Source organism: Emydura macquarii, unplaced genomic scaffold (genome assembly GCF_026122565.2).
Source record: "Emydura macquarii macquarii isolate MOO-44397 ecotype Brisbane River unplaced genomic scaffold, CSIRO-AGI_Emac_v2 contig_3715, whole genome shotgun sequence".
NCBI classification, from domain to species: domain Eukaryota; kingdom Metazoa; phylum Chordata; order Testudines; family Chelidae; genus Emydura; species Emydura macquarii.
The window spans coordinates 55,365-67,685 of record NW_027133852.1 but is presented as its reverse complement, the minus strand read 5'-3'; the positions used below and the strand labels follow the sequence as shown (position 1 = coordinate 67,685).

The window sequence follows — 12,321 nt, the reverse complement described above, 5'->3', positions numbered from 1 at the left end:
GGGTTGAGACGAAGAACAATAAAGTGAACCATGCACTTGAATTGGAAGAATACAGAGCTGAAAGTTAGTCAAATGTTATGAATTAATTCTATAAATATTCACAAACTCTCCTGGTTATCAGCTGAAATTTTCAGGCTAAATGTCGACTTCAGAGCAAAGTGCTAAAAGTCTCAGTCAGAGAACAGAACATTGGTACCCATGAAGACCACCCTCTGCCTTTTGAGAGAAATAACTCCAGTTACACCAGTCCATAGCTCTGGTATCCAAGTAGAGATATGACAGATCAGACCACTTCTAAATCTACCCTCATATTCCTTCCAGTGACATACTGCAACTTCACCATTATACTTAAACACACATTCCACTGCTGACCATGGCCAGAATCATGGCATGGATTAGGAGGAATCAAAATCAATAAATATATCAACTCAAATCTTGGGCTAAGATTTTTCCATACCATCCGGTGTCCGATCTTGAACTCCTGGAACTTAAAATGATTTTACAAGGCTAATTGGTTGCTCCTCCCCCCCACCACACACACTTGTACTTCTGTTTTTCTAAGATTTTAATAGAAAGAATTGTGGATACACTTTAAATGTTAAAAGTTATGGCTGTGGAAAAGTCAGCCATACACAGGAAAATATGGAGGTAATTCCTCTGTTTTGCCTGCGATCAGCAAGGAGATTTGTAAAAGGAAGAGGTATTTTAAGCAATAATCTGCCACCCCCAAAAGGGGGTAGAAAAATGTTCTTTTTGTCTTTCAGAACTTCAGGAAAAGTGGGGATCAGCAAAACAGCTGAAGAACACCACCATGAATTTATTATTTCAACAAAGATTGTGTTTTGTATTTTATGCTGTTTATCTTGTTACTAACATTGTTTGGCATACTACATTAAGCAGAAGAGAATCAATGAGCACTGTAAACAAATATATATTAGTGTGGATCTGGTACAAATGGGCTTGGGGAACCTTAAAGCCAAATGAAGTATGTGGCAGTGGTTAAATACCACAACCTGGCTATTGTACAAAAACAAATAGAAATGGGTAGCAGAATTGCTTTGGTTATTGGATGTACTGAAATGCAAATTCTCAGCGTGCCTACTTTAGAACGTGAAATGTATTGGGTAATATCCGGAAATGTTAAAGTGTTATCACGTTTGTTAGGGCAAAAAAATGAAGGTCCTTGTTCTATACCTGTAAATCAGACTGGATACAATTTGTGGCAAGTATGGTCAGACCGGAATTGTTGATGGGAGAAATCATTGTTAGAATGGCCCACCCGCAAACTCCGGAGACAGAACTGTGGAAAGTTAGCCTGCTCCCAACCTTGCACATGGGATCATTTTGGCTACCTCGTATTTCGAGCCAGTGGGCAGGAAGGGAGGGAAAACTATTAGATACCTGGGGCTGTGTTATTTGGGACCCTAAAAAGTGGGTGTGCTCTTCCCTGCCTGTCGCCCCTGAACCGTGCAGCAAAGATATGTCATTGGGAACATGTGTATGGGATGAACTGGAAAATGTAACTCGAGTACTGTATAATGGTATATGTGCTTGTGTAACCTCATGGGAGAAAGTGGATTGGGAAAATGGAAATGTTAGCCACCCACCTGTAGATGAATGTAAATGTAATGTCAGTGTGATTTATACAGGAAACCATACCTATTACCTCCCCAAAGCAGAATAAGATCCTGCTGTTTATTTCATAATGGTAACAATAGCTCTGGTATCCAAGTAGAGATATGACAGATCAGACCACTTCTGGATCTACCCCCATATCCCTTCCAGTGACACACTGCAACTTCACTATGATATTTAAACACACATTCCACTGCTGACCATAGCCAGAATCACGGCATGGCTCAGGAGGAACCAAAATCAATAAATGTATCAATTCAAATCTTGGGCTAAGATTTTTCCATACCATCTGGTGTCCGATCTTTTGTTGGATTGTATGGAGTTCATCTAATATTAGATCTTGGTAAAGTTAGCATTTTAGTGTCCTGTTGGGAAAGGAATAATTCCTTTCACCCCCTTGCAAGAGATCACTTCATGTCTTAAATTGTGAAGTGGAGTCAAGTCTTCCTTAGTTCATGTAATGATGATGATCATCATGACATCAGGGGGGTGGACATGACTCTAGGGTGTTGGAGATTTGTAAAAGGAAGAAGTATTTTAAGCCATAATCTGCCACCCCCATAAGGGGGTAGAAAAATGTTCTTTTTGTATTTCAGAACTTCAGGAAAAGTGGGTGCCAGCAAAACAGCTGAAGAACAACACCATGAATTTATTATTGCAACAAAGATTGTATTTTGTGTTTTATGCTGTTTGTCTTGTTACTAACATTGTGTAGTATACTACATTAAGCAGAAGAGAAGACCTGAGGTCCCTTCCAACACTAATCTATGATTCTATGACATGTGGAAGGACTTTTTTTCTGTTACAGATGCAAATCCCAGTGCTAACTATGTAGAAGTGATAAAACACAACTCTTTAGAGGGTGGAATTTAGGATGGGGCAAAACCAGGCTGATGTGTGAGCCTCTCCCAGGAGTGACCCTCTGCACTCTGTAACAATGATGGGCTGATAACACAGGAAGGAGAAAGGCACCAGGGAAGAAAGATACAATCCCTGAACTCAGAAATCATCTGCCATAGGCTACCCTGTGATCTGGGCTAGTAACATTTTATCACCACTCATTCCCCCATGGCCACTCATCCTGAGCCAGATGCCCAGCTGGTGTCAAGTGCTCCTTGGGAATCAAGGACCTCTCAGAAGACACATACTTCAGTTTCTCCATTGTTAAATGGTGCTATTAACACAGACTGGCTCTGCCGTGGGAAGGGGAGGCTAAAACTGTTAATATTCTCAAGGCATATCTGAGCCCCTATTTGGTAGGTGATATAGAAACGCAGTCAGGGAGCTTACCTGGCCAGCTGAAGTTTGAAGCAATGAGCTCTTATTTCTCAGGGCTGGAATGGATGAGCAGTTGCCGCAGTCTGTCTTAGAACACGCTCTTCCCCCTCCGTGTACAAAGTGCTGAGGTCTCCTAGTATTTGTGTCCTTCTCTATGGAAGTCTGCATTTCCCTTGTGAAGTGGGGGAGCCTGGGGAGATAGCGCTGTGTTTTCTGTGCAGACGGTGCAAACAACTGACCTGACGCAACCCACATCCCACACCCACCAATTGCCTTCCTGCTGCCTATTGCATGAGATCATTGATGTGCATGGCTGAAATGTCACACAGCATCTACAGAGGCATGGTCCTGCAGAGATTGACCCTGCTGCGTCCTCTCCACTCATCTAAGCTCTCCCATGGCCTCCAATGGAATAATTGCATGAGTAACCATGGCTAAGAGGAGTCAGGCCTGCCGGATTGGGTGTTGGAGCCGTGTTGTTTAACGCTCAGTTCCCCAACACAGTTCGCAACAGTCCAGCGTCCACTCTGCAGGCAATGAGATGGGCTTATTGGGGTCAATTAGGCAAGCATCAAATTACAGCCCTTCACACCAGCCCGGCTCGTCTCTATACGCCGATAGTATTCCTTCCCCCTCACCATAGCTCTATGCACTGAGAGAACACCCCTTTTCCCTAACTATGGTTTCATACACTGCTGGAGCACCCTGTTACTTCTCCTCCTTCTTGGTAGGCTTAATTATACCTGTAGCCCCTCCGCCCCAGTACCACCTCTTCCAATATATGGTCACGTTACTTTTTGGAGGGTCTTAGATATAGGGTCTTTAACACCACCTCCTTTGTACCCCATAGGAGGGCATAGGGAGTGCAGTTACATCTGGCCATCTTCCAATAATCTCAGTGCTTTTCTCCTTCTCTCCCTCCCTGCTGCTGGGTTACTATAGGAACTTTTACTCAGATTTGTCCCTTTATCTTCTCTCATTACAGAGAGGCAAAACTTTTAATCTCTTTGGGGGTGAAATTAACCTTGAGTTTTCACTCATATTCCTTTCTTATTTGCCTTCTAATTTTCTTGGGTTAAAAGCAAGGCCAAAAGCAAGATCGTTATTTTGTCTTTCACCTTATTTATTTCACATTCTCCCAACGGAAACTGAATGTAAAGTAAAATGAATCTGAAGTTTGCAAATGAGAGAGTTAGATGAGAGGAAATTGCAGGGCCTTGCAGCTTGGTTTGCCATTACAGGAGACTCCAGTGAGGTGGAGTTTGGGTAATTTGTTAGTGTAACTTTGTTTATTGACTCTACAAGCACTAGTCCTGGAGCAGAGATGGTCACAAACACCATGCAGGGGGGCCCCATCTTTTAAGAATCTCAGCCCAACCTCCAGGAGCTGGGCTAGCTTGCAAGGACCTTCCCCCACAAAATGATTACAGCCCAGGTGCTAAGGGTGAAAGCTGGTGAGTGGGAGCTGGACAGGGGCCAGGCAGGATCCTCCTCCGAATTGCACAGCACCAGCCTGAGAATACCCGGAAGCTCCACCCTATCCTGTTGCATGTACAAACTGCTTACATATTTCTGATGCAATGTTCTCTGGTGGTCAGTTTCCTAACATCTATTGCAATTGCCTCCTTGAAGTTCCAGCGTCATTCCTGGGATGTGCCCATATGGGCTGCTTGACCATTTCTGCGTGTTGGATTCTAATTTCGGAGAGGTTTCTGCCTCTCCCAAAGGAACAGAAAATAAATCATTTGGAATGGGAAAGGAAATGTCCAGGATTCTCAGTCCTGAGCGTACCGTGATTATGCACAGTTGGAAACCCTGTTTTAAAGTATACGCCTTATGTTTTCTGTTCTCTTTAATTTGGTTTACGTTCCTCTGAAGTGTCGCTCAGGTGTTCTCCGGTCTGTAACCACAGAAGTGCCCGAGAGATTGTAGGGATGAGAGCAGGAAAAGGCTTTCTGTTAACTTATCCTCTACCTTCAGCTCCCTCTTCCTGGTTACCTTTCCCACAGTGGGTCAGAAGAGATGGACAGTGCAAGGCAGTAAAGAAGAATTTTTCCATCCATCTAGCTTTGTCTATAAAGGGACTTTTATTGGTTTAACTAAGCCACTCAGTGGTGTGGATTTCTCAGTGACATAGTTAAACCGACCTAATTTTTTGGTGTAGACCAGGCCTGAGACTTGGGACTCCTGTGCTGTCTGTGTAGACAGAACAAAGAGCAGGCCTATGTGTTCAGCCCTCCAAACACTCTTGGCCTGTCTGGATGCGATAATTGCTTTGCCTGATTGGAGTGTAGGCTGGAGTTTTCAAAGGAGCTGGTCTGGACTCATCTGGCCTCTATTAAGCAGCATCTCTCTGGGTGTGTCTGGTCTTCTCTTTTGATAAATAAGACATTAAACCCTCCAACTCCTTGCCCTGTGCGGAGCAGAGCAGCCTGGCCAGGCAGCACCCTCCCCGCCCAATTCCGTATTTTGCAGGACATTGTGTGGTCATTGTGGGACATGGGACAAAGGAGCCAATTGCGGGACTCTCCTACGATTTGCAGGACAGTTGGTCACCCGATGGCGCAGATCAATCAGCCAGGACAGTGCACGTGCTAACTTCTCAGCTGTGACCCTAGGCAGCCACGCAGCTGCATTTAGACAGTATCGCGGTCCCCTATTCCTTCCTCCCAGCCCGAAGCAGCGTAGGCTAGTGTATCGGGTATTGGAACTCTGTATTTGCTTCCTGGCTCCGCCATTTACTTGTTGTGTGGCCTGGGGAAAGTCACTTCATTTCGCTTTGCCTCTGTTTCCATTCCCACCTTCGCTCTGCTTTGTGTGCGCAGAATGTCGGGGCCCGTCTCATACCATGTGTTCCAGCCATGGGAGCTCAGTGAGGCTGTGATCTTGGAGAGGGCATGAAAGCACAGCCGTCATACACAGAAATACCCCTCCAGATTGTCCCTGTCGGCCTATTGCTCTCTCACGCTGATGGGAAAGAAGTGGAAGGGGCGATGTCTGGAGATCGCCACCCTGAAGTTAGCGGGCCTGGGACCAAAAACAGCACCCGCTGGCGGCGAAACCCCAAGTTTTCATCTCACTGCTATGGTGACAATTTGAGTTGCAAGAGATCAGAGTTCGTTCACTAGTGAGTGTATATTTGACGACTGCCTGATGGGAATGTTTTTCTCGTCATCTCTTGGAACATGTCCGTCACCCTTTGGACACCACTGCTGTCTGCTGCTGTGATGACTTGTTTGGAAAATGTGTTTCTAATGAATCAAAACGAGTCTTTAGAGGCCTCCATGGAAAATATCCACTTTTCATTGGTAAAACAAGTGCCCCCAAATGCAAATATTGTGATTCAGAAATACTGCCGCCCAGCCTCATGGGAGATGATGCTCAGGAGCCGTTTTTACGCCTGGCCTCAGCTACATCGCCTCATGAATTCCAATGGCTTATCATCCTGCAGGCCCACCTGGGATTCAGGCACCTACCTTTGCTCCATTCAGGAGCCTGTGACCAGTGGTGTAGTGGCCAACAGACTTTTCCACCCATTTTTTTTTTTTTTGTTAAACAGTGGGAACAAAGCATTAGGGAATAAGAGGTGTTTTAACGCATCAAACACCCTACCCATGTTTGGTTTCATCTCATCTCACACTTGACTACAAGCTAACTTAGACTGACTTTCATCTTGAGTGGGAAAATCATGAGATTCCTCTCCGAGGCAGGTCATGAAGACCCAAGGCCTTGAGGTGGTGCGCTCAGAGAGACCCGGAAGGACACAGAGGTGCGGTTCGCCCAATAACGTGACACTGGAGGTTTGAAAGTGAAGCTCGCTGTTGAATTAACTATGGAAAATGAACTCAGCACAGGCCCCCCAATGAGCTTTGCTTGGACATTAAATACAGTTTATTGAGCGCTAACCCCAGATGTCCAGGTTTTTGTGTGCAGGAGACGCACATGTAAACAACACATCATTACACCATGGAATAGCTGTCCAGGTATTTCAATGCAACGCCTTGGACAGGGAGAAGGTGGCAGAAGAGGCACGTTGTTAGTGGGCCATTTGCCACCCAAGAAGCCCCGGTACGGGTTTTGGATTCTGACTCTCATGAAGCAGTGAGGATTTTGGCAGTGGGGGACTTGCTGCCTCCTTTTTCCCTTCTGTAGACACCACCCTGGCCTGGCTCAAGCCCGGATGTGCATGTGGCACCCAGCTACCTTAGGCTGAGATTTTCATGAGGGATTTGAGTGCCCCGTTCCGGTTAATGGGGGTGGACGAGAGAAATCCCTTGGGACACCTCAGCCTTTGTGTGAAGTTTTATTGTGCACCGAAGGGTTTAGGGGGATTACAAGGGGGAAGCCCGTGTGCCTCTCCCTGCAGCACGGCTGGGGTAGAACAGCCACCACAGATTGGGAGAGCAAAGGCAGCCCTCGTTGGGTCCCTCAGTCCACCACCCACCACTCAGCGACCCTGAGTGTCACATGCTGTCTAGGAGGGGAAAACTCTCTCTGCAAACCTTCCCAGTCCACTCCCGTCTCACTGCACATTCGAGCTACCATGCATCTTTTCTCTAGCCCCCCCACCCCGGCCAGTCAATCTGCAGGGCGGGTGGAGCACTGGCTTCCATCCCAACCAGAGGGGAAGAGTGCTGGGGTGATATGAGGGAGGGCATTTAAGCGCCATCCTTTCCACCCCACTGCAGTGGGGGATTCTTTGCCAGGCACCTGTCCAGTCCTGCCTCTCGAGGGCCCACTTGCACCCCAGGACAGATCCTCTGTGAGTCAGAGCTGAGGTACGCGGTGCATGCAGGACTCCTAAGGGTTAATGGAGTGGTTGCCCCTTCCCACCACCCCCAGCCCTGAACTGGATGTAATGATTGGCAACACTAGCAGGAAATTATGCGGCTGAAGAGAGAAATACAGTCCAGAGACGGGGACCGCTGGAGTTGGGGTATGTGACTGGGAAGCCAGAAAGGAGGAATTGTTATCAGGGAGGTAAAAGAGGAAGGAAACAGTGTCCCTGGGGGGGATAAGGAGAAGAAGGGGCTGGTCTCACTGGCCGTATGAAACATTTCACACTGAAAACAGGAGGATTCCAGGTGTCTGAGCAGAGGTTGGGGGATTTGAGGCACCTGCGGGATGTATCGGGGCTCAAAACCAGTATCATGCAGTGCCACTTTGTCCCATGCTGAGAGCCAATACACTTGGGAATCAAACCTTCTTTTTAGCAGTAGAAGCGACCGTTGTATGGTGAGGAGATGCAGCATGTCACAGAACAAGCACACCCACACTCTCTCTTAGAGACTTTACTTGTGTTCTTTCTTGGTTTGCTATTTAAAAAAAACCCACCCTAAAATAAAGGTTAATTAGTATGGATGGAACATGGGACCCTGCGTACCACAACCCAGGACTGTAACTATTTGGAGCAGAGACAGTTTCTTTGTTTTGTACAGTGCCTAGCACAATGGGGCACTGGTCCATTACTGAAGCTTCTAGGTGTAATAGTGATATGGAGAAGTCATGACAGAAGATGTCACTATATCACTATAGAAAAGGTGGAAGAATTAATCAGATTTGCGCAGGCTTAGAATTTTTTTGTCCAAACATTTCCAAAGTTTGTCTTTCCGCTTCCATTGGCAGAAATATACAGCCTTTATTTACCATGCAACAGAGAGAACAGAAAGAGGCGGTGATTTTCAAAGGAGCCTAAGAGAATTAGGTGCCCAAATCCTATGCAATTGGGGCTGGAGGCATCACGCCCATTGGGCTTGGGGGACCTGATTCCTAATGAGTGGGATTTGGGTGCCTACTTCCCTTAAGTTGGTTTGTGAAAGCTCAGCCAAAACGAGTTGCCCAGCTTTACAAACAGAGTCTCGGTGGGAGCTGTGAGCAGATCTCTGCTCTTTGCAGTGCAAGATACCCCAAGCAACCACATCAGAACCGTGAACAGCCCTGGGTGTTAGGACATCTTCGCCCCAGTGTCCTTCGTAGCGCCCCCTTCACCTCCTGGTTCCGAAGGCTGTAGATAATGGGGTTCAGCATGGGCGTGAGGACGATGTACAAGAGGGCAGGCACGCTGTCACTGTCCGCTCCGTATCTCGACTTGGGCCGGAAGTAAATAAAGCTGACAGAGCCAAAGAACAGAGTCACCACCACGAGGTGTGAGGAGCAGGTGGAGAAGGCTTTGAGGATGATGTGGGTGTAAAACGTGAGGATCAACAGGAAGGGGGCCAGGACCACCAGCACAGCCACCGCAAATACCTCCACCTCGTTCAGGAAGGTGTCGTAGAAGAAGTGGTGGATCTCATTGGGCCCACAGAAGGGCAGGTTGAATATCAACGTGGTCTGTCTGAAGGAGACGGGGAGGCCGACGACATAGGAAGTGACCACCAGCAGAACACAGACCCTGTCGCTCATGACGGCGGTGTAACGCAGGGGGTGGGAGATAGCCACGTAACGGTCCTAGGCCATGGCTGCCAGCAGGTAGCACTCCTCCGTAGCGAAGAACAGATAGAAATACAGCTGAACAGCACAGCCGGTGAAGGAAATGCTCTTGTTCTCCGCCAGCAGGTTGGCCAGCATCTTGGGGATGGTGACGGAGGTGTAGCAGATTTTCAGGAAGGACAGGTTCCGGAGGAAGAAGTACATGGGGGTGTGGAGGGATGGATCCAGCGTTGTGATGAGCATGATGAGGACGTTCCCCATCAGCACGACGGTGAAGGAGGACAGCACCAGGGCAAAAGAGCAACGCCTGCATCTCCGAGAGGTTGGAGAATCCCAGGAGGATGAAATGGGTCACCACGGTGTGGTTTCTGCCGGGCATCCCTGTCAAGGTCGTTGACTGGCAGAAAGACAGAAGTTATCTAGGTAAAAGGGAGGAATGATTGATGCATACTAAGCCAACCAATCCTGCTTCACTCTTCCATTGATTCTAAGGGCAGAAGAGCCCTTTATGGGCCTACCATGGATTTATAAAGAGGCAGCAGAACAAGCGCTGAAAGCCAAAAAAAAAAAAAAAAAGAGCGAGAGGGAGACAGCTTTTGGGCAGTGTGCTGGCTGGAAGGGGGCTTAGAAGTGTGAGCAAAGAAACTGTCTCTTGTGGTTTGATTCCTTCTGTGTTTAGGGAAAGAACCTTGCAGATAGGGTTGCAGCAAAGAAATACCTGAGTCCAATGCTGATTTCTGCTCCAAATTGAGACAACCACATTTTTGTTACCTATTTGGGTCAAAAAGGGGTAAAAGCAGTACCCATCTCTCTCTCTCACCATGGATGCTTGTCTATCTATCTATCTATCTATCTATCTACATATCTGCTTTTCTCTCGATGAGCTTCTCTGCATGGCAATTTAGTGTGCCAGGGTGTGAATCTAAAGTGCACCGGCTTGCTGAACAGTAACTCAAGAGGTGGATCCTGCTTCAGGGCACTATATGTTCCATAGTGGGTTTTGACGTACGCCCATTTGGAATGGGAAAATTTCAGTGCACCATAGCCGGCTCCACACGGCAGATCACTGCACGGCATGGTGGTAAGCAGCAGATTCAAACCCTGGCTTGACACACACTAACTCACTGTGTAGACAAGCCTTATTTATCTCTCTAGATAGCCATTTAAGTTGCATCATCGTCTGTCTCTGTCTCAGCACAGATTAATCGACTGCAATTTAATTTTTGTTGCACCAACAACAGGTTGCTGTGAAAAGAAGCATGTTGTTGAGCCAAGTTGATGTTCTCTGAACATTGATTTGTTAAGAGATGTCTATTCACCCGATTTGTTAAGAGATGTCTATTCACCAGGCATTATAGAAAGGGCATTTTCCCTAGCCATCTTGCTGTCTATCCTGGTTTGGCTTCTCTCCCACTCTTGTTCATTCATCTTTGCTCTCATCCAGGACTGCAGTGACATGGAGAGTGGCTGAAAAGGTGATGCAGCCTATATCACTGGGACTTTGAGTAAATTTCTCATTTAGAAAATGAACAGGACAGGAGGGTTATGTAGTATAAACAGGTTGGGCCAAATTTTTTAACATCATTTTGATGGATCAAATCAATGTTTACTTTTAAACATATTTTTAGGTTTTATCTGTTTCAATTTTCACAGTGGTGGGAAATTATTGGGGGTGGTCAGACAACAATTACGTGTTGACAGATGTGGGGACTCAAAATTAAACCCCAGAATCACAAACTGACAGCAAAATAGACAAAATAAATAAATTAAACTCTGATGAGTTCTCAGGCAACGTTTTTCTTGTTTTACCAAGCTGCAAATTTTGACGCTCGTCGATGGAAATATTTTTTTAGTGTGTTTTTGATGAAATCGACATAATCGAATCCTTCCAAGCCTACGTGTATGGAAATAGGTGACATCCTTTGTGAGCATCGCTAGACAGCTCACAGATATTTAAAGGGATGTTCCTCTGCACTACACCCCTTGTCCGCCCACGCACAGAAAAACAGGCTCGCTGATAAAATCTGCAGATCACGCATGATTTCTCCTTCACTCTTCTTCCTTCTCCTGTCTCTTTATCTCCTAACGCTGTACCCGTACAAACACAAAAGCTCACTCTCCTAGTCTCTTCCACGTGCACACGAGCTGGGATTTCACCTCCAGCAGGTGGCACATGTTAAAGGCAGCTTATCTGAGCTTCAATAGATTTTTAAACTGTATTTGCTAACTTCAGCCCTTAACTCTGCTTTTAAATCCACCTTAAAAGGCCACTTTGTCTCTCACTCACTCACTCACTCACTCATGTTCTCTCTAGCCAGGTACATCTGTGCTGGGAACAAAAGGTGCCTCTTGAAAATGGTGTCAGCGACAACATTTCAAAATTCTAGTGATTCAGGGCAAGTTGAAGCTTTAAGATGTATTAGCCGGTGTCACAGCTCAGGGCAGCTGCATCTGTATTCTCCCTTCACGATCCCTTGAGGGCACCCGCTCTAGGCTCTGGAGCCATCCCTTTTCTGGGGCAGAGACCCAAGTCTCTCTCCTGCCTGAGCAAGGTTTTTCTGGGCTGCAAAGTTCCTCGCCTGCACTGTGTTATCTCCAGCAAGCCACATACCTGCGGCTGGTCAGTGTCTGTGCTTTGCTTTCTCTTCGAAGGAGCATAGTTATTCTCAGGAGGAAAGCGTTACAGAGAAAGCATGTTAAAAATGATACACGTTCCTAAAAACTTACTGTCTTAGGGAGGCGTTTGTAAGCCAAAGTCCTCCCTGTCCTCCCCACGAAGGTTGGGACAGACGGTGATGTCTGGGTGCTGGATAAAAGAAGGTCCCAAGTCAGATTAAACTCACTCTGTTTATCCAGAAGTTTTTTCTTTGTCTATTGGTCTCTGGAGAAAAGACGCTTAATCACGCCCCACTGTTCTTAGCTCCTGGAAGGTTGCAGTATCCCTCCCCCTGGAATTACACACAGTCCCTGGCACAAAGC

At 46.6% G+C, this 12,321-nt stretch overlaps 1 pseudogene; it reads right to left on the bottom strand.

Annotated features, from left to right (window-relative positions):
* Window positions 1–8,832: 8,832 nt before the first annotated feature.
* LOC137146136 (olfactory receptor 10A7-like) lies at window positions 8,833–9,721 on the bottom strand (annotated as a pseudogene).
* Between the last annotated feature and the right edge of the window lie 2,600 nt (window positions 9,722–12,321).